This window comes from Callithrix jacchus, chromosome 5, assembly GCF_049354715.1.
Source record: "Callithrix jacchus isolate 240 chromosome 5, calJac240_pri, whole genome shotgun sequence".
Classification (NCBI taxonomy): domain Eukaryota; kingdom Metazoa; phylum Chordata; class Mammalia; order Primates; family Cebidae; genus Callithrix; species Callithrix jacchus.
Window position 1 is genome coordinate 143,365,762 of NC_133506.1, and position 22,939 is coordinate 143,388,700.

The 22,939-nt window shown below is 40.2% G+C and overlaps 1 protein-coding gene across 1 annotated transcript in view; it reads right to left on the minus strand.

Annotated features, from left to right (window-relative positions):
* MIPEP (mitochondrial intermediate peptidase) overlaps window positions 1-22,939 on the minus strand; it is a 164,521-nt gene that overhangs the window by 85,269 nt on the left and 56,313 nt on the right. The gene's annotated exons all lie outside the window — the stretch shown is intronic.

Consider the following 22,939-nt stretch of genomic DNA (forward strand, 5'->3'; position numbering starts at 1 on the left):
TGATCTTTGAGGTATTTTTTCAGACTTAGCATTTTGACAAACCAAGAGATGCTACCTGGCCCTGAGACCCACCCCCCAACCAGGAACTGACTCAGCTGTGCAAAGACGGTTTAGACACTCCTGTGATTTCATCCATCCAGGCTGTGGATGAAGCCTGAAAAATCTTTTAAATGTAGCATGAATCCTGTCAACTGTTTCAGTTCCCCAGGCCCCTGCCTGATAAAGTAACTCCCAAAACTCTAGACTCCAAGGTCTCAGCAAGGTGGATTTGAGAAACACCTGTTTTCCACTTGGCTGGCCCTGCTAGATTAAACTCTTTCTCTGCTGCAACACCTGCTGTTCTCAGTGCATTAGCTTTTCTGGGCAGTGGGCAAGAAGAACCCATGAAGCTGTGACAATATTTTCTCATTTAATGAACACATATGAAGACCATGTGAGCAAGCACTGCATTAGGCACAAAGGGCATAAACAGTGGGCAACAGTGGGGTGCCTGTCCCCAAAGCTTCCCAGCTAGCATTCTCCACATAAGCACCAATTCCACAGTTACTAACTGTAATGTGTGCTGGGAAAAAAAGGCCTGTAGGACAGTAAGTCAGCCATGACCTTGAAAGGCTTGATGGATGCAGGAGTGAGATTTGCAAAATGAATAGGTATTAATTAGACAAGAGAGGGATGGGTGGGAAGAGGAAACCATTTCAGGCAGAAGAAACAGCACATGCGAAGGGCAGGAACGAACGAGGCTGTTGGCAGAAGGCATAACTCAGCAGAGGACAGGAAAGGAGGCCCCCACTGGAGAAGCTGGGAAGCTGAGCCACATCAGGTCCTGTCTCCACCCTAAGAAATAAAAATACAATTCTAAGCCCCTTGGTGATTGAACAGACCCCCTTTTGACCAAAGGGACCCCAGAGAAACCCTGGATGCTGAGTTCCAGACTATGATGGGATGGGCAGTTGGCTGTGCCTTGCTCTTCCTCTTCCTCACTCACTGTCATTATTAGGCTTTCTTTCCTATGGGCAAACCAGACATTGCCTTTAAAAAACAATGCGAATTTAGAAAAAAACAAAAAATGCTACCACTGGAGAAAACTGAGTGAAGGGGACATAGGACCACTCTATTTTTTTTTTTTTTGCAACTTACTGTGAATCTATTTCAAAATAAAAAATTAAAAATAAAAAAATTAAGTACTCCAATTATGTATTCAACGTCTATGATATATATTGTAATAAATACAAAGAACATTCATTTATAAAGAAATACATAAGTAGAGAATAAGTACAGTCCTAGTAGAATAGTTCAGAGGACAAAATCATTAACTCATCAAATCGCAAATAAAAAATAAGCATGATGAACAGAGAAAAATAAATGTTCTTTTTTAAAAAATAACCTAGTTTGATGGTTAGTCAACTGGAATTAATAAATGTATTAATTGAAATGAAGTTTGATGCTTATTCTCTTAGAAAATACTTCCTTTTTAAAAAATAACAAATTTGAAAAAATAAATACCATGTGAATCAATTTTCTTTTAAAGTCATATGTAAAGATTTTAAAAAAATAAACAATGTTTAGAAATTAAAACTGAAATTTAAAAATGGATCCTTGTCAAGGTTTTCTACTGTAAATATTGCTTACCAGTCGTGGCCATGATAACCAATACTGAATTACAGTGTTCCCTGGTATAGATGGGGGAACTAGTTCCAGGACCCTCTAGAGATACCAAAATCTGTAGCTGCACAAGTCCCTGCTGTGAAATGGTACAGTACAGTATTTGCATTTAACCTATGCACATCCTCCTGTATATCTGAAATCACCTCTAGTGTGTAAATACTTGTGTATATTTTAGAAAATAATAAGAAAAAAAGTCTATACATGTTCAGTACAGATACAACCATCCATTTTTCTTCCCCATATATACATATAAATATATATTTATATAAAATATATGTATCTCTCTCAGAAATAAGGTTTCATTGTATTGCCCAGGCTGAAGTGCAGTGGCATAATCAGAACTCACTGCATCCTCAAACTCCTGGGCTCAAAGATCCTCCCACTTCGGCCAAGATCTTGAGTAGGTGACTATAGGCATGAGCCACTGTGTCTGGCCCCCAAATAGTTTTGATCTGCTGTTGGTTGACTCCAGAGGCAGAAACCACAGATACAGAGAGTTGACTGTAATCCATTTACTGTAATTCCAAAAGCAATTAAGTCTACAGAGCAGCACAGATGTTTAATATTATTGTCTCCTAAACAGAAGACTCTCACATCTGCTACATTAAAGAACAGAATTAACATATCTAAGCTGATAGGTAACAAGCAATTATGTATAAATGAAAACGTACTTATAACACCTAAACCGTGAATAATATAATTATGTTCATTATATTGAATTTGAAAATTTACCAAAGTCTGAGCCATCAGAAATAACTTCTTCCGTATTATCAGCTACATGTTTTAAGAGATACTACTTCAATTTCCATAATTTTCAAGGCAGAAAATACTCCCTTCTACTGATCTGCAAATCTCCTATCCCAACACTGACATATAATTTCTCAATTCTTCTGAGGATATGGATGCTACCATTCTTATTAAAAATTAGAATCCTACCAGCATATTAAGAATGCTATAAATCAAGAATGTTTATATTAACTAATCATGGTAAAGAACAACTGTGCAAGAAATGTTAGGACTGGGGAGCTCTTTTGGGCTTTTCAGGCTGTTTCTAGCATTCTAACTCCTGACCGCTGAAATGGCTGCCTCGCAATATCCAATTAATTGAGAAACACCATTCATTCCATGAACTTAACCCATTACAGTAGAACCGAGAGCATGGTTTTCTGCTATTCCTGTAGCAGTAGTCAATCACTTCCTACAACATGGAGGAGGCCTGTCTGGTTTCCCACGCTGCTTTCATGAGCACCCACCCAGAGGAGGCTGACAGAAAATGGCCTACAAGTGAATGCAAACTCCCCAAGTATCAGGGTCCTTGGGCATTCCAGACTGATATTCCAGCCCACAGAGTCTCCAACAATTTGCTACAGTGTTACTGATCTCTTCTCACCCTTTGTACGGCTGTCAGCCTTTCTGCCCATGCTCCGCCACAGGTGAGCCATCTCCATGTCTTTGGATTCCGACACCTTGAGGGCCCCACCTCAGCTTTCCTATGAGCTTGAGAAAAGTTAGCATTCTACCTGCCTTTTCCTGTAGGGAGGCTGGTTGCCAGCAGTGCTTTTTGAGCTTTCTGCATCCTTGGTGCATGGGCAAATTCCAAACAGTTCAGAATTTCATTAAGTAATGTCATTTGGGCTTAGCCTCCAAAGGAGAAAAACCAAACTAAACCAAACACAATGGAAGAAAGGCTTTAGAAACAGCGAATTATCCTTGTAAGTCAGGAATCAGACATCATCAGAGACCATCACGAAGAAACCTGTAATGTGAATGCTTCGGCACGAACGACAGACAGCATAGTTGAGAACTGCCTCAAGCAGTTCGGTCAGCCGAGTGAGAATCCTGCCTTCTCTACCTTAGTAATTTTTTATCTTCCAACTCCCTCCACTCCCTCGTTCCATGGCTGTAAATCTCTACTTTTCCTTGTTATATTTGGAGTTGAGCAGAATCTCCCCTAGTACCAAACCTCACTGCAGTAGCCCCCCGATAAAGTCTGTGTTACTGTTCTTTAACGACGGTCACGAATAAGTTTTCCTATAACAAGAATGATAAAACATCATCCTCTGCCCTTGAAAGCATTAAAATTCTGATACCTGCATCACAAGGAGGTGATGTCTGTGATGTATGCTGAGGTGTGTAACTTTGGGCTTGTTGATTCACTTTTAATTTGTTTGTGTACCCCTCAAAATTTGATCCTGTGATTAAGATTAGGGTATGCTGCCCCTTGATGGCAAAGGCTCTTCCATGCAAAATTTGTTTTACTGATACTTCAACAAGTTCCCCCACAAAAGGATCAGTACTAGTAATAAAACATTCAGTGAATATAGTCGTAATTTAATATGCAATTAGTATATGATTGATAGATGAAGAAGTTAGATAAGGAAAAATGAAGGCAGAAAAATAAAATGAGATCAGAATTGAGGTTAGGCACATGAAAACATGTTTCCTATAATTCCATTTCATTTTCACAGTTGGGCCATACATTTAGCTCTGGGTTTTGCAGTGGGCTAAGCAATGTTAAAAGAAAAACTTTAGACAAATTAAATTTAACAGAGTTTGGCTGGGCACCGTGGCTCACGCCTGTAATCCTAGCACTTTGGGAAGCTGAGGCGGGCAGATCACTTGAGGTCAGGAGTTAGAGACCAGCCTGGCCAACAATGGTGAAACCTTATATCTACTAAATAAAAAGCAAAAAAAAAAAAAAAAGAAAAGAAAAGAAAGAAACTAGCCAGGCATGATGGTGGGCGCCAGTAACCCCAAGAGGCTGAGGCGTTAGAGTCGCTGGAACCTGGGAGGTAGTAAGCTGCAGTATGCCAGGATCACACCATTGCACTCCTCCAGCCTGGGTGACAGAGTGAGACTCAGTCTCATAAACAAACAAACAAATAAATAAAACAGAGTTTAATAGAGCAAAAGACACTTTAAAAACCGGGCAGTCCTTGGAACCAGAACAGGTTCAAAGAGACTCAGGAGCTGCCATATAATCTTGATAGTATTTATGGGCAGAAAAAGGAAAGTGATCTACAGAAAATGGACATGAGGTACAGAAACAGCTGGGTTGGTTCCACCTCACTTTTGCCTTATTTGAACAAGGTTTGAACAGCCTGTGATTGGGCAAAATTCTGTGACTGGTACAACGGGAGGTTACAGGTTGCTTGTACCTCTAGTTAGGTTAAGAGTTTATTATGTACGGAGAAATCTTTAAGCCTAATTTAAAATACGTAATGCAGCTTTAGGTGAAACCCAACAGCAGAGAGGGAAATTCAATGATGTGCCTCATTCTAGTTCCTGTGAGTACTGGTCTAGACCCCTTATCTGAAATTCCAGAATCCAGAAAGGTCTGGAGACTGGAAGCATTTTATAAATCAAACAGAAACACATTAGATGGCAAGACCTGGTCTGGACAAATGTGAAGTTTGCAAAGTATTTATCTTTTAAAATTATTGACCCTTACACGTTGTGAATATGCAGAAATACGAATGTGTTTCACTGCTGGGTACTCTGCCAGAACTAGCTAGGTTTATTCATTTCTTCTGTTTTGTTTTGTTTTGTTTTTATTCAACATCCATAGTATATGGTTAAACAAAAATTATGGGAGGCCACTGTTTTACACTGAGCTCCTGCGCTAGGCCCCAACAGACAAAATCACCACGTAGTCACTCATGCTAAATGCCACATAAACAGAAGTTTTAGAGAAGCAGACAGATCCCATACAGATCAGTGCTTCCTGAAAACAGGAGATCCCAGTCTACCTGAGTCAGTGTAATAAGGAAGCTCCCTTTTCTTTAACCCTTACAAAAAAGGGAACCTGATGCTAACCAACCAGGGTTTTCTTCTATTGTGCTGTTTCCTTGCTCCCACCTTTAAAAACCCACTGTTCTGCTATTGCCCGGGGGGAGCTTTCATTTATTTTGTAGGACGGAGGCTGCTCCATTCATGAATCACATATAAAATAGAAACAGATCTATAACCATATTTGTTGTAATTTTTCTTCTGCTAATATAAACCATATTAATTTTCTAAAAATCTGGAAAATTCTAAATTCCAAACATCTAATCCCAAAGTTTTAGACAGAGAACTATAAATCTCTATGTGTTATATATTTTGTCTGCAATATAGCATGAATTCTCCACCTTTTACTAAAAAATATATTAAAGGCCGGGCACAGTCGCTCATGCCTATAATCCTAGCACTTTGGGAGGCTGAGGCAGGTGGATCACAAGGCCAGGAATTCGAGACTAGACTGGCCAATATGGTGAAACCCCATCTCTACTAAAAATACAAAAATTAGCCTGGCGTGGTGGTGGATGCCTGTAATCCCACCTACTCAAAAGGTAAGGTGGGAGAATCGCTTGAACCCAGTAGGCAGAGGTTGCAGTGAGGTGAGATCATGTTACTGTACTCCAGCCTGGGCAATAGAGAGAGACTCGATCTCAAAAATAAATAAATAAATAAACAAATAAATAAAATTTTAAAAAGTCTGGAGATGGTGGCTCATGCCTCTAATCCCAACACTTTGGGAGGCCAAGGCGGGTAGATCACCTTAAGTCAGGAGTTCAAGACCAGCCTGGCCAACACAGTGAAGCCCCGTCTCCACTAAAAATAGAAAAATTAGCCGGGCATTGTGGTGTGCGCCTGTAATCCCAGCTACTTGGGAGGCTGAGGCAGGAGAATTGTTTAAACATGGGAAGCAGAGGTTGCAGTGAGCCGAGATTGTATCATTGTACTCCAGCCTGGGTGACAAGAGCGAGACTGTCTCAAAAAAAAAGAGAGAAAGAAAAAGAAAAAACTGCACGGTTCTTTGAACTGACTGTACCATGGACTACACCTTAGTCAAACCATCATGACCCACGTGACCCACACGTACACTTCCAGACGGCCTCCTGGAGCCTGAGTTTGAGATAAGAACAAAACTGCAAAAGGAGAACAACAGCTCCTATCCCTAATTAACTGACCCTGTGACATTCCACCACTGTTCCTGCCTCAACTGATAAGTCAACCTTGTGACATTGTACCCTGTGACCCTGTAGCCTGATTAACTGACCTTGCAACATTCTACCACTGTTCCTGTCTCAACTGATAGGTCAAACTCGTGACACTGGACCCTGTGACACCACCTCTCCCCACCCCTGGCTTGAAAAAAAACGCCCTAAGCTGTCCCTCACTTTTAGGACTCAGCCTGCTCATGCCCTAGTGAACAGACAGCCTTGCTGCTCACGCAAAGCCTGTTTAGGTGGTCTCTTCATTCAGAGTGCACGCAACAAAAATCACTTTTCATTCCAAGTGTTCCACACACAGTATATTGTACATGTCTTCCTGAAGAGGTTTACAGATGTGTCAGTTTAAAAGTGGGTTAAGTAGTTAAATTAAGTATGAGAAACTCTTTGAGCGCTCTTAATTTTGTATCTACAGAAGCCAGTTGAGTGAAATTACTTGGCCTCCTATTGTCCAACTCCCGTTCTTATGCTGACTGAACGGAGGCCCTGCCTGTGGTAGAAGAGCCAGCGACAAAAGCAGGTCAGGTCGGTCTAGGAAATTCACTCCACTGAACACCTTTCTTGGGGATCCCAGTTTTTAGCAAATTAAATTACATGTCATCCTCCCTTTATAAAAACCCACTTAATGCTACACCCATTTTCCAAAATTATTTGAGCATAGAACACCTGTCTCCCCCACCCCATGCATCTTTTATAATCAGGTGATTTAATATGCAGAATGCTGGTTGGAAAATGACTTGGTAAAGCAGTTAAATGTAAACTTTCACCAATAAAAGAAAAAATTCTTGTAAATAAAATGTCTTAAAGAAATAAAGGAATAAATACAGCTATTATTCTTGCTATCTTAAGGCTTCTTTCCAGTCTTATATTTATATCCACTTTATTAGAAAGCTCCTCTTCAGCTCTTCGCCATTGACCCTATCTCTGCCTCCCCCAGGCCAGCACAACCCCCAGGCATTCTGGGAACTTGCCTGCAGGGCATCCTGCAGCTCTGGCACCTGAGCCAGTTCCACTGCCCCATCAGAGTGTGCATTTCTAAGGAACGCAAGGAGATGGAGCTCATGAAAGCACACCAATTTGCCTTTCCTTATGGCCAGGGAACAAATGGATAGTGCAGAGAAGGCGCCCTGGGTTCCTCAATGTACCATGCATCAGCTGATCCACAAAACTCCTTCTAATTTATCTGCTCCAAAACAAAAGAAAAACAGCCAGCATCCAACACTGCCTCCGCACTGAAAAACGCCAAATAATACCAACTGCAAGCTCCATGTTTCCTTCCTTCAACATTTTCTTTATCCACAGTAAAAAGAGGCAGATTCCCACTTTATTTTTTCAGATGTCACCTATCAACTGTTATTTTTATGGAGGCATTTTATTGAAATCCAATAGTAAATCCAGTTATACCCTCAATAAAGCTTTGCAATCTGCAACCCTTACAAACTGTCTTCCCATGGAGTCGTTCAGAAACAGTTTTCTAAAAAATCTGCATCCCGTAATGAGGGCAGACTACATTAAATAGTCTTGAGAATTTATGTTAATGTGAATTTATTACAAACTAGTTTTTACTGAGTGAACTTTATACTTCCAATAATGTATGCCCTTTCCTACTTTCTTTTGTAAAAATATCTGCAGATTTTTTTTGTCACTGTAGAATCCCACTGAGTCCAGATGAGCCCTCGTTTGAAGCTGGCTGCCTCCTGTGCTCACTAACTGGGCTGTGAGAGAGAGAGAAGACAAAGCAAGAAAAGCAGGTGAGACCTGTCATGGAGACTCTCTGGGCTCATCTTCACCAGCTTCCCACGATGTGCAAGGCAACCTACGAAGCAGCTGGGTAATACACAATGAATCTCACCTGATCCCGCTACCTGGAACCAGAAAAGGAATGTACAACCTGCAGTATCTGAGGGGATTTAGTTCCAGCACTTTCCTCCAAGAGCAAAATCCATACATGCTCAAGTCCCTGGTATGAAATAGTATAGTATTTGCATATGACCTACGATGCACATCCTCTTGTGTACTTTAAGTCATCTCTAGACTATTATAATGCAAAGTAACTGCTATGTAAATAGTTGTTACACTGTACTTTTTTTGTTGTTGTATTTTAAAAATTGTATTGTTACTATTACTATTTTTTTTTTTATATTTTCGATCCATGGTTGGCTGGATCTATGGACACAGAACGGCCAAATGTATTTCAGAATTAATAAACCATGGGAAAACGCACCGAAAGCTACAAAAGAGGTACAGATAAAGCAAGGAAGGAATTCAGAAGAGAGCAATCATTTACAGCGTTGGAAGGGCAATCATCCTAACAATGGTGCCATTTGCACTACTGCAGCCGTGGTGTTTCAAATGCAGAGATCAAACGTAATGGGTGGCTTTTTAAAATAGGAAAAAGGTAGAAATGTTCTTTCTACAATTGTAATATAATATGCCAGTAATTCACTACAGTGACCTAATGTGCTTATTGTAATAATCCAACCTGAATTTTTCCGTAATTACCACTGTACTTTAAAACAGTAATTCCTGTGTTTATTTCTAAAAACTCAAGATTTGACTATATGACAACAGAATGCAGCCTGTCTAATATGCCAAAGTCGTCTATAAACTAAAAAGTACTGACCTAAGCCCTGGAGTGGTTGCCTCACAAGGCCCCATTCCACAAGGCTGTACTACGATTGAATAACGATATGCTCCTATTTCGAGCATTTAGTTCATTGATTCATCCTATACCCATGACACATCCAATGGTTTAAACATAAATTTCTGGAGCACCAACTAGACTCTCTGAGACACAATCAGCCATTCTTATATGAAAGAATGGTGAAATTACTTGGCCTCCTATTGGCCTCCTTAAAGGACACTAGGGTGTGGGGGCCCCAGCCTCTTTGTGTACCCAAACACATAGCTATGCTAGAGAGGACTCCCTGTGCTCATTTATTCTATTGTTTTTAATGCCAGAACACATTTATGGCCAGAAAGGGAAAATGAAAGACTATAAAACTGACCTCCTTCCTATATTAAGAAGGTAAAATCTGTGTCTTGCTCAGAATTGCAACTTGTTTTTTCCCGTAAGTAGGGATTGTAAGAGCCATAATTACCCAAGTATATGAAGCCCAAAGCTAGTAGAGAATGACAGCATCAGCAGCATCTGGGCGCTTCTTGGAATACAGAATCCTGAACCTACTTCACATCCATTAATCAGAATCTGTACTTTATCCAGATCCCCAGGTGGTTTGTGTTAAAGTTTGAGATACCTGACTTAGAAAAAACAGTCATCACAATGACTTAAAAAACAAAGATGAGCAAATTTAAATCGTCCTAATTTTACAAGCAGAGAAATAATCCGAAAGGAAGTGGCACTGTGTGAAAGACAGAGGCTTGGGTCCGAGTCAGGCGTCCTGTGTTTTCTATTGCTACTCTTTTGCCTCTTAGCCTAAAGAAATCTCAGTGTCCTATTTTCTCCTTTGTAAAAGGAGGATAAAAATACCTCTGCCACAAAATTAGTATGAAGATTCAATCAGGTTAACAGTCAACGAACTTCTAAAATGTATTAACTAAATGGAAAAAATTCAGGTCCCTGCATTTGAACAACTGACCTCCTCATTCTGTCACAGCTTGGTGACCACACTTGGAGGTGGGCATGACAGTCCCAGGTTACGACCACTATCCTGGTGTGATCACTAATAGCACTCCCTTTCTTCTTAACAGCACTTTGGAGCTGGCATGTTGACTCACACCTGTAATCCCTGTATTTTAAGCGGGCAGACTGCTTGAAGCTGAATGTTTGAGAACAGGCTGGGCAACACAGCGAGACACCATCACTACAAAAAAATTAAAATTAGCTGGGCACAGTGGCAGGCCCTATAGTTCTAGCTACTTGAGAGGTTGAGGCAGGAGGACTGCTTCAGCCCAAGAATTTGAGGTTTCAGTGAGCTGAGATTGCATGACTGCACTCCAGCCTGGGTGACAGAGTGAGATCCTGTCCCTCTCCCACCAAAAAAAGCGTTTGGCTTGGACATTCGATCATACTGTCACCCTATTAATAACTAATTCACTGAGTGCGTCAGTTGTCCACAGCCTATGCCACACTGCCTTAGCAAAGAGAGGGAGGTGTCAACTGCATTCTTGGGATAAACAAAAGTGGCAGTGTTTGTTCACCATGCACAAGAACAAAAACATTTTTTTTTTTTTTTGAGACGGAGTTTCGCTCTTGTTACCCAGGCTGGAGTGCAATGGCGCGATCTCGGCTCACTGCAACCTCTTCCTCCCGGGATCAGGCAATTCTCCTGCCTCGGCCTCCTGAGTAGCTGGGATTACAGGCACATGCCACCATGCCCAGCTAATTTTTTGTTATTTTTAGTAGAGACGGGGTTTTACTATGTTGAGGATGATCCACCCATCTCGGCCTCCCAAAGTGCTGAGATTACAGGCTTGAGCCACCGGGCCTGGCCCAAAAACATTTTTAAAAATAGCTTTCCTATTATATGAAGCTAGCACAGCATTTTGGAAAGATTCTAGAAATAACATCAATAAATACAAATGCTTTGGCAAACCCAGTTACACCTGAATTATCTGAATATTTTGTCATGAGCTTAACTTGTAAGCATGTAATCTCATAAACTTGCTAAGTATTCTGTATCATTTCACAATCTCACTAGACTAATTTAAATAACATTAAAAGTTTAGTAACAAATTCTTAGGGAGCTAAATCGCTGTGATAAAATACCTTGTTTTACTTATGACCGTTGAGAAAATGTATTGTGGTGGGCAGCTGCATACATATCAGTTAAGACAATCTCTGGTACAAGTCCTTGTTATGGCAATAATTCAACTCATCCTGAAGCAGAGAACTACCGCTGATGTCCCCTGGGTACATGATGGGTCTAATGACAGAAAACATGTTGAAACATAGTCATCCAAAACAAGAAAATGCTTCAGAGGCATAAAGCCAGGCACTAGGCTGCCAGGCAGCAGCTCTGATTTCCCAGCTGATCCCATCGCACACAAGCTGTGTGTCACAGCACTGCATCTCCTCACATGTCTATCATGGAAAAACAACTGGACTGCATGTCTCAACTAGCTTGTTTCGATATAACCAGTAATCCAGATGGCACATAATCAATAAAATAAAAATGATGGCTAGGTCCAAAGAGACAAAATCTCAAGCCTAAATCCACAGGAAATACTACTTTTCACTTACTTTTTAGAGGTGTTTTCTAACAAACGAAATAAGACAATGTAAGATTAAAAAAAAAAAAAGAAGCCCTTCTAACAAACGAAATAAGATGATGTAAGATTTTTAAAAAATGCTTACATTTTATCATAGACCCACTGATGGCTTAAAGAAACAGGTCAGATGGCTTTGAGTTTTGCAGGGTTTAACACCAAACATTGCAATGTGTGATAGGGATCCAACTTCCATTTTTTTCTAAAAATATTTCAATACTACTGTGTTTTACAGTTTGCATATATTATTAAACTTGACTAAAAGTTTTGAGGCAGGTATGGAGGCTTATTAAATTTTAATTTCTAAATATTTATTCATTTATTTCATTTAAAGGAGCAGAAAAGTCTCAGACAAGTTCAATGACTGGTCTAAAGTCACCTGCGTGTGGTGGTGCGTGCTCAGATCTATCTCTACCTCCCTGTTCAATGCTCTTGTGTAGACATAATTGAGATGCATTAACACTGAAAGTAAGAAAAGTTCCAAAACAATCTAAACCTGCCAACGCTAATCTAATGCCAGTTGCCCTGTAATGTTTACCTTCGATTCTTTTTCACGTCTCTTGAAAGAGAATGACAGGAGAAGATTTATTACGAGTCTGTATGTCTCCTTGGAAATAGAACTTAAGCCATTTTAGCCTTGGGCTGACTTTCACAAACTATGGCAAGAAACTAAATCTTATAATGATACAGGACAGAAAAATTCTACAGTGAAAGCACTGAAAATTTTACTGTTCTAAAAATAACACTTAAAATGGATATAGGGCTTCCATTTTGTGAGACATATTATCAGAAGTTTAGGCGATACATATTAAGGGATTTTTAACTAGAGAAAAAAAACTGGAAAAAGGAAATACCCACAATGTTAAAATACTAACTTGATCAACTCTAACTGAACTTTAAGGAAATTCTAAGGGGAAACTAATAGATCTACTGTCTCCCTTATTACTATTGTGTGATCTTTGGAAAATTACTTACCCTGGCTGAGTCTAAGGCAGCCAGGGGAAGGAATCACAGCAATTACAGTTAGTCCATACAGTGTGGACAACTAGGTACCAACCATCATCTTCACAGAGTGCTAGATGGGACCAAATAAGAAAAAATTATGAGAGTATTAACTTCTATTACTTATTGTTTTAAAAATATTCAGTGAGAAAGACAACTAGAGCAACCAACATTTCAGTGTAGTGGCTAATGGACAAAACTATACAAAAAATATCAGGTTCTCTCAAAAATCAGTTCGGTATATCTGGTGATTAGTAATGTAGCTGGGGTTGCAAAATCACCAGGGAAAAAAAGATTTTAAAACAAGAAGCATATACAGATTAAGAAGATAACACATAAGGAAGAAAGGAATTGTTATCAGGGAAGCTCTGTGCTTTGATATTCTAATAAAATATTCTCAAAATATAGAGAGCAAAAATGCATAGAACTAAAAGGAAATGATGTATCTATCATTCTCACAGTAGAAGACTTAGACCTCTTAATTTTTGCTACATCAAAAAAATTAGTTATATCAAAGATCTTACCAGACTAGTATGAAACCGCAGACCCAACAATTAGAAATACACAATCTACTCAAGCACAGATGAAACATTTCTAAAAAACTGATGACACATGAATAATAAAATAAATATTAACAAACTGCAAAGAATCAATATCAGATAGACCAATTAATTAGAAACAAAAAGATAAATAACTCCCCTGCAAAGGTTTAAAACTTTGAAAATATAGTTCTAAACAAGTCATTGGTCAAGGAGGAAATTATAATGGAAATTAGCAACTTTAAAAATATTTTGCATTAAAATCATAGACGGAGTTAAAGCATTTCATCACATCAGCTAATATTTAAAGCATTATTCCCTAAACAATACAACTATTTTTATAGCATTTACACTGTATTATGAGTAATCTAGAGATTATTTAGAGTATACAGCAGCATGTACACAGGTTATACGCAAATACTACAAACTTTTATATCAGGGACTTGAGCATCCAAGGATTTCGGTAGCCACGGTGGTTAGGGGTAGTGGCCCAGGAATCAATCCTGCTTAGACACTGAGATAAGACTATACTGATAAAGTAGAGAAACTTCTGCCAAGATTATTAGAGAAAAAAAGGAGAAAACAGAATTAGAAATGAAAAAGGATACAATTATAGCAGAATTTGAAGGATAAAAGGATGCTATAAGTAACTTAATGTGAATAAGCTGAAGAACTTAGATCAAATTGATAAATTTCTAGAAAATTACAAGTTAGCAAAGCTTATTTAAGAAAAGAAAGCCCAAAGAATCCTATGACTATTAATGAATCCGTCATTTAAAAAATCTTCCCACAGAGAAAATAACAGACCCTGAATGTTTTCACAGACGAATTCTGACAGTTTTAAAGAACAAATTACATGTTATAAACAAATGCTTATAAAGAAAAGAAAAAGAAGAAACACTCACCAACTCATTTTATGAAATAGTATATATTTAAGTGAACACTAGCAAAGAATAATATGACAAAGAAAAATCATAGGCAATCCCTCTCTCATAAACATAAGTGCAAAAATCAAGAATATAAAAACATTAGCAAACTACGAGGTGGGTGGATCGACTGAGGTCAGGAGTTGAGGGCCAGCCTGGCCAACATGGTGAAACTCTGCTTCTACTAAAAATACAAAAATTAGCTGGGCATGGTGGCTCACACCTGTAATCCCAGCTACTCAGGAGGCTGAGGTGGGAGAATCGCTTGAACCCAGGAGACGGAAGTTGCAGTGAGTGGAGATCTTGACACTGCACTCCAGCCTAAGTGACAGAGTGAAATTCTGTTTCAAAAAAAAAAGAGCAAACTAAAGCCAGCTCTGCATTAAAAAAATAACACTTATTTAGGACCAAGGTGGCTTAGTTTGAAATGCAAAGGTGGCCTAATGTTTAACCTTAACATTCACTGCATTAACAGATTAATGTGCTTTGCAACAACTGTTGTAAAGATTGTTGTTCTTTACAACTATCTGACAGCTCAAAAGATGCAGGAAAACTACGATAAAATGCAATACCCATTAATGATTAAAACAAAAGTAGTGAACTGGAGACAGGAAGGAATTTCCTTTTCCTAACATCTCCAACAAACCTGTAATAAACATCTTTCTTTATGGTGACATATTAAAAACATTTCCTTTAAACACCCGGATCAAGGAAGTAATGCCCATAGCATTAAGGAGGCTCTCATAAGTAGAGTAAGGTAAAGAGAAAAGATACATGGTTGGAAAGGAAAAATAAAACTGTCATTATGTTTAGCAGAAGTAATTATCTGGTTAAAAAAACTTCTAAAAGTCTGTAGACAAGTTATTTGAATTAACAAGAAAGTTTAGCAAAGTTGCTGAAAATAAGAGCACTATACAATAGGGGAGAAACAGCACTTTAAAACACCAGTAACAAACAATCTGTATATATTACTTCTAGTATCAAAAAGGTAGGGCATCTAGGAGGAAGCCCAACAAAAGCTGACCATGGCCCTTTGAAAGAAAACTTTAAAACTTTATTCAAAGACTTTGAAAAAGACTCAAGAAATGAAGAGATATGCCACATTCATGGATTCAAAGATTCAATATTCAGAGATACCAGTTCTTCCCAAATTGACCTATAAATTTAATGTAATCCCAACCAAACGCTCACCAGATTAAAAAAAAAAAATAGATAACCTGATTCTAAAATGTAAATGAAAGAATACAGAAGTCCAAGAGTAGACAAGAAATTTTGAAGAACAAATTGAGGAAGACCTATCCTTCTAGATACCAAGGCTTATTATTACTTATTAATAATAATAAGCGTATTACTATAACTTATTCCAAAGCCATAGTAATACAGACAGCATGGCCTTGATGTTAGCACAGACAGCTTAAACAATGGAATGAAAGGGAATCCCACAAACTGCCGACTGCATGTACATGAGTAATGTCACTGAAGAAAAGATAAATTATTCAATAAATGGCGCTGGAACAGTTTGTTGTTCACAGGGAAGGAAGTAAAATAGATTCCTGTCTTATGCAAAACCCAGAAAGAATTCCCAACTTGATTAAAAATTGAAAGAGAAAAAAAAACATTAAAACATTTAGAAGAAAACTGAAGAGGCTGGGCATAGTGGCTCATGCCTGTAATCCAAACACTTTGGGAGGCTGAGGTGGAAGGATTGCTTGAGGCCAGGAGTTTGAAACCAGCCTGGGTAACACAGTGAGATCCTGTCTCTATAAAAAATATAGAAATTGGCCAGGCAGGGTGGTATGCCTGTAAGTCTGGGCGATAGAGTAAGACACTGTCTCAAAAAAAAAAAGAAAAGAAAAAAGAAAACAACAGCAGAATACCCTTATGCTTTCTAAGAAAACAAAGACTTCTTAAATAAGACATAAAAACTATTAACTATAAAGACAAGCTTGATAAATTCAACAATATTAAAAGAAAAGTAAAAACACCAGCCATAAACTAAGATAAGACGTATGCCTAAAAAAGGATTATTTCAACTACTAAGAATTCCTGAAAATCAGTAAGAAAAAAACAAATTTCCAAGTAGGAAAATGAGCATGAAACAAAAAGACATCTGACAGAAAACAAAAATGAAAAACAAGCCAGGTGCAGCGGCACATGAGTGCAGTCCCAGCTACCTGGGTGGCTGAGGCAGGAGGACTGCTTAAACCCAGGAGTTTGAGGGGCCTGCCTGGGCAACCCAGCAAGACCCTATCTTTAAACAAGACAAAACAAAACAGAAAAAAAAAAATTTAAAAACCTTAAAAGTAACCAGAGAACATTGCTGCTAATTAAGACTATGATAGCATTTCATTTTATAACCACAAAATGGGCAAAATTAAAACTCTGGACACTATTAAAAGTCAGTGAGGATGTTGCACAATAGAAACCATTGCTGAGAGGAGTACAAATTAGTAGAAACATTTTGAAAAACAATGTGGCATTATCTCATAAACTTAAAGACACGAACACCTTACAAATCCAGCAGTTCCAATCTTGTACATGTGTTATATCGCACTCAGCACAGAAAGTCAACACCAGAACAAAAGAATGCCAAATTACAGGGTTTATTGCTGGCGACCACGGAGGACTCATGTCTCTCTAACCTGTGGCCGAGAAAGAAGAGTGACAAGACCTTTTTATACCCACAAAACCACCTTGGGAGTGGGGGTGAGGAACGGAGATGGGAATGAAAGCTGTCAATCACCTCCTAGGCTGAGAGGAGGGTGAGGGGGCTCCAGATATTCCAAGGGCCAGGGGACTTTTGTCATTCCGATTGCCACCGAAGTGGTTTACAGAGGTCAAGGTAAACATTAGTTTATACATTATTTGGACAGGTGTGGGGTCCACATAATTTTAGGTTAATTGGCGCCAGGATGGAATTATCTGGGGGTGCTTACTTTGGTAAACAAAGGCCAGCAGTTCTGGCAGTTACAGATAAGAGAAAGTATGCAGCTTGTCCTCTCTTTGCATTTTGCAAGGTAATCTTAGTAGTTTACAGAAACCATGGCTAGTAGTCATTGTGAGGAGAATGGAAACAGTTTTCCCATTTTAAAATGGCATTGTACTGGTTCTAATTCTAGGCCAGCTATATCACACATGGATCTACAGTGGAAAGTATAAAAATGTTCACAGCAGCACATGAGCTACTAAAACCGTGGAAGAACTTGTGTGCCCCATAACAGGAGAATGAGTATATAAATGATGGAATATTATCTGGAACTGAAAAAAATACACTGCAGCTACATGCAGCACAGACGAATCTTAGGCATATAATATTTTTTTAAAACAAAGAAGATTATAAACAGCAAAATACCATTTTTGTAAAGTTCAGAAACAAAACTGAATACCACACTTCTCAGCAATAGATAACGAGGCAAAAAAAATAGTTAAGAACTGAGCACTGTGCTGCCCTCTGGGAGGCAGGCGGGGCAGAGACGGGTTCAGAGAGGAGCGTGCTGCATTGTGTTCCTTCTTAAGCTGGAGAATGGCTTCATAGTTCCGTCTACAAATATTGTTTGTAATATTAAATATTAAATACTAGATAAGTTCATTACTTGGAGACGCCGCTCCTTCTGCTCTAATCACTTATTGGAAGACTCTCCTGAACTGAAGTGAGCCTCGCTGTACCTCCCTTCCACCATTCCTAGTAATACTGCTTTTTCCTGGAAAGCCTTTCTTCCTTTTCATGGTAGCCTTCAAACAGTAAGTGAAAGACTTGAGCTTTATTCCTCCAGTCTAAAAATGTCTTTTCTTAAACCCCTCCTAATGTGAAGCGTTTCCAATTTTACACTAAAGGAGCAGTTACCCCTCAGGATGGTTTCCAGTTCATTAGCATCATCACTGTAAAACAGGGCCTCTGAAATTGATCAAACACAATGGGACTGGCAGCCCAGCTCCAGGCAATATGCTGAGGACAAAGGGGCATTGCCAGTAAAAATGAGGACAGCGGAAGTTTCATAGGGGTGGGGGTGTTAGTTGGAAACTGAGGAATTGAGGACAAAAGGGAACAGAGGTAGCTACTGCAGAGCAGGGGAGAGGGTGTGCAACCAAGCATCTGGACCGACTACTCAGGGACTGGGCTAAGTCAATGTGGCCACATATAGTGACACACCTGGGGAAAATTCAGTCTGAGAATGTGGGCTGTGAAGAGAACCTTAGAAATGCAAAGGAAAGGTAAGTATTGGACTTTCGCTCATTTTCAGAAATTTACCTAAAACCTGATGTGAAGAAACTGCAAATCTAGGGCACAGAAAAATAGATGCTGCCCTCATTAGGAATTAGGATCTGGGGACAGTCAAAGAAAGAAGATGAAAACTCTGGGTACCCAAATGATCTGGGCACTGGGGACAGCCTAGCTTCCCCACAGAGGCATGTAGGGATGGGAATTACCTAAGTCCGTTTTGTGTTGCTGTAACAGAATATCTGAGACTGGGTAAATTATAAAGAACAGAAGCTTGTGTAGCTTGTGACTCTGTGGGCTAGGAACGTCAAGACTGGGCATATCTGGCAGCTTCTGGTGAAAGCCTTGTGCTGCATCAAAGCATGGCAGAGAAATGGAAAGGGAACCCGGTGCATATGTAAAGGGCAAAATACAAGAGGCAGTCTCGCTTCAAAACAACCTGCTAATCTGTTCCCATGAGAACAAATCCATTCCAGAGAGAAATAATCCAGCTCCAGAGAGAGACATTACCCATCTGAAGGAGCCAATCACATCTCAAATGCACCACCTACCAATACCACTACATTGGGTACCAAGTCTTAACATAAATTTTAATGGAGCACACCATATTCTAACCACAGCAGAGGTCAAGGGGCAGGTAGCAGACTGCACAGTGGAGGTGGTTAACACTTTCAGTGTTGGGTATAGGGGCGTAGACTATCCTCTTTTCTTGAATCTAAGAACCCAATAATTGTAAAGAGCCCCTGTGATTTTATGACAGATTTGGGGAGAGAGCACACTGTGCCACTGCTATAGCTTAAATATCTGTCCCCTCTAAAACGCATGTTGAAATTTAAGCCCCAGTGGGGCAGTACTGAGAGATGACTGGGTCATGAGGGCATAGCCCTCATGAATGGATTAATTCATCCACTGATCATAATGGATTAAGGGATTATCACAGGAGTGGGACTCGTGGCTTTATAAGAAGAGGAAGAGAAACCTGAAGTAGCATGTGAGCACACTCAGCCCCCTCGCCATATGAGGCTCTGAGCCACTGCGGGATTCTGCAGAGTCCCAGCAAGTAGGAAGGTGCCCATCAGATTCGGCCCCTTGACCTTGGACTTTTCAGCCTTCAAAACTGTAAAAAAATAGATTTATAAATTACCCATTTTCAGGTATTCTGTTATAAGGAACAGAGAATGGACTATAGCTATCAAATATAAATAAGTAACTAACAAGGGGATCCCACTTTCACAAAAATCAAAACATTTAAAAAAATCGCACCTTAGAAAGGTTTAGCATGGACAAGAATCACACTTCCAGAAGAATGAGGCCACCTATACACAATTCTGTGCTAATTTGAAGCAACAGCGAAGAAACGCTGAAGGTCAAAACCAACAAGCACTGAGAAGAGACAATGACCTTAGGCACCACAGCTCCACTAATGCAGCCTAAATTTGAAGATTTATGGGAAAACTGTATTAGACTATTGATCCGCGTTAAGTTTATTATGTCCAAACATCTGACTGCAGTACTCCTTCCACACTGTGGTATTGATTTTAAGATTAATTTACAATAAATTCTACTTTCGCTTTGATGTTGTAGCTTGCCAAGACATTCTGAATCTTGAATGTGCACCTCTGGTGTTTGTTACCTCTGACAGCTGCATGGCACCTGCTAATCTGATAAGCATACTTCTAATTCTTCCTCTACAAGGAATTCATTGGCTATGCTGTGAGACAGTTCTGATAAAATACTTCTAGGTGTTAGTAAGTCACTGATTATCCTCTATCTGAGAGCTCTCTGGAATATATTTCATAATGTTAAATCATTTCCTGAAATGCAGCAGGATAGGAAATTAAGCATCAACATGTAGCCCTGTTATTTTTTCCTTATGGGCTTGAATGTCATTTATTTACAAAGACTTGGATTTTAGGGAATTAACTTCTTATCCTTAAGGCTAGGACTGTCCTTAAAATTGAAAAAACAGAAAAGAAACCTCCTTGGTGCCTTAATTAGTGACAAGAAGAGGCAAGCCCTTGTGAAGCTCAAAGCATTTACATGTCTCTTGCCTTTGGGCACGTTTCCATTCTCCATGGAATCACAAAATTATTTTAGATTCTTTAGAGACTATGTCTGTTAGTCCCTTAAGGGCACTGGACGAGTCCTCTGTGTCTGAAACTTGAATTAATTCAAAGCAGCTTAGTTTTGAACTATTCTTCCTATCTCATCTATCTCGGATTAGGCTTGGGCTTACTCTGGTTTTCTTGCATCTAGTTCAACAATGCACCCTCTTACACAAGAATTTAGTAAGAATACAGGCACTGGGAAGCGCTTTCCTTTGGGACGTTTTATCACACTTGGACCAGTGGCTCCAGCCGGTCTTTGCTCCTCTGTTTGCTCTGTAAGTAGATGGAAATTAAAAAAACAAAAAAACAAAAAAAAAAAAACAACTGTATTTGTGTTGAATTTCCACTCCAGATTTAACTTAAAAAAAAAAAAAAAAAAAAAAGACTATTGTGCAAGGCCCAGTCCTCTTGTGCAGTCACCTCGCGTGTGTGCTCCCACGCCCTCCTGTGCCAGCCCTGCACCACACACACTCACTCTGGCAGCAGCGCCCTCCGAAACCTCGGACTCCTGGGGCTCGCAGAAACCCCTCGTAGGGGTACTAGCGCTCCCCACGTCTCCCACACCAAGCGGCGCCTCCCTCAGCCTGACCTTGGTGGAACCCTCGGAAATGTGACGGCCCCTTGCCTCCCACCCCAACCCCTCAACAGCCACGTACTTGTCTGCGTGGGGCTGGGGCACCAGGGCTGAGGCCGCCCAGCAAGGGTAGTTAGAGAGGCTGTGCAGCCGGAATTAGGGCAGATCGGCTGAGCCCCGGCAGCCGGAGCCGCCGATCTCCAGGAAGCCTCTTAGGCTCTACCCTCACCCCCTGCAATCTGCTTCCTCCCTGACACCAGGGTGATTTTCTGGAAGTAAAACTTTGATTCCCGCCTGAAAGCCTTTACTGGGTTTCCCCTCCATCAGGATTCAAACGCCCATCTGCGCTCCGCAGCACCTAGCAGCAGACCCAATCCATCTTTCCCTGTCCACCTCCTCCTCAGCCCATGGCCCCCAGCTCCTGGCCAGGCTCCCCAGCCGTCTAGAGGTTGCTCCACGCCTCTCGCGTCTTGGCCTTCGGGCGGCAACGCCCAAGTCAGCTCCATCTCCTCGGTTTCCCTAGGAATTAAAGGCCGCAGGGAATAGGATGTTGCCTTATTCTTGGCTGTTTCTCGGAGGCCGAGAACGGAGAGAACGGAGACTGTTAAAACTCAGTGTTCTCTGACCGAAGCGTCTCTCTGTCCTCAGTATGTCCTCAATAAATATTTTTTAGTGGAAGAGATGAGTACTGCTGAGAGCTGACTGGCGAATGCCCCTTCTGTCTTTTTTCCCTTACCACCTTCCTCCTGCACTTCTCCTCCTCGTGGCCATTTCCTCGTGGCCCTTCCCTCGTGGCCCTGCCTGTGCACTTGGCTCTGCTGCAAGGCACCTCAGGCAGGGAGCAATCAATTAACTTCTAATCATTCCCAGCTCCCAAAATACGTGGCCCTAGATGGATTATGCTATCACATGGTAGGGTATGCCAGTCTGTTATTGGCGGAGTCTACATAATTCCCAAACAGTTCTTTGTAAGTTAATGGATGGGTAGTTAATTGGATCACAAATTTCCAACCTTAATAACTGAAATAGATTATGCTGAAGAGTTACTCAGATTAGTTATCCAGAATATCATTCATTCTTTTTTTTTTTTGGAAACAGAGTCTCATTCTATTGCCTAGGCTGGAGTGCCCTGGCACAATCTTAGCTCACTGCAATCTCTGCCTCCCAGGTTCTAGGTTCCAGCGATTCTCCTGTATCAGCCTCCTGAGTAGCTGGGACTACAGGCATGCACCATTATGCCCAGCTAGCTTTTGTATTTTTAGTAGAGACAGGGTTTTGCCACGTTGCCCAGGCTGGTCTCGAACAAGCTCAATCGATCCACCTGCCTCAGCCTCCCAAAATGCTGGGATTACAGGCATGAGCCACCATGCCCTGCCAGAAGATCACTGATTATTCTATAGTTGACAATAACAGATAAAATCAAGGTTTAAAAAAATCACCAAATAATATTACACATCTGGAGACGTAATCAGACCAAGAGTCACAAATAAAGGTGGTTATGGTCCTTCTGTTTCTAATTCTATTCACCCCCTCATTTAATTTCTTTTAGTGCTTTTTTTGTGTGTGTATGAAACAAGATTCTAGGTACTAAGGATTCAAAGATGAATTCAATTTACATTTGTACCAGGGAATACATACAGTCTGAGGGGGAAAAACATCACTTCACATAATACAGTTCTAATA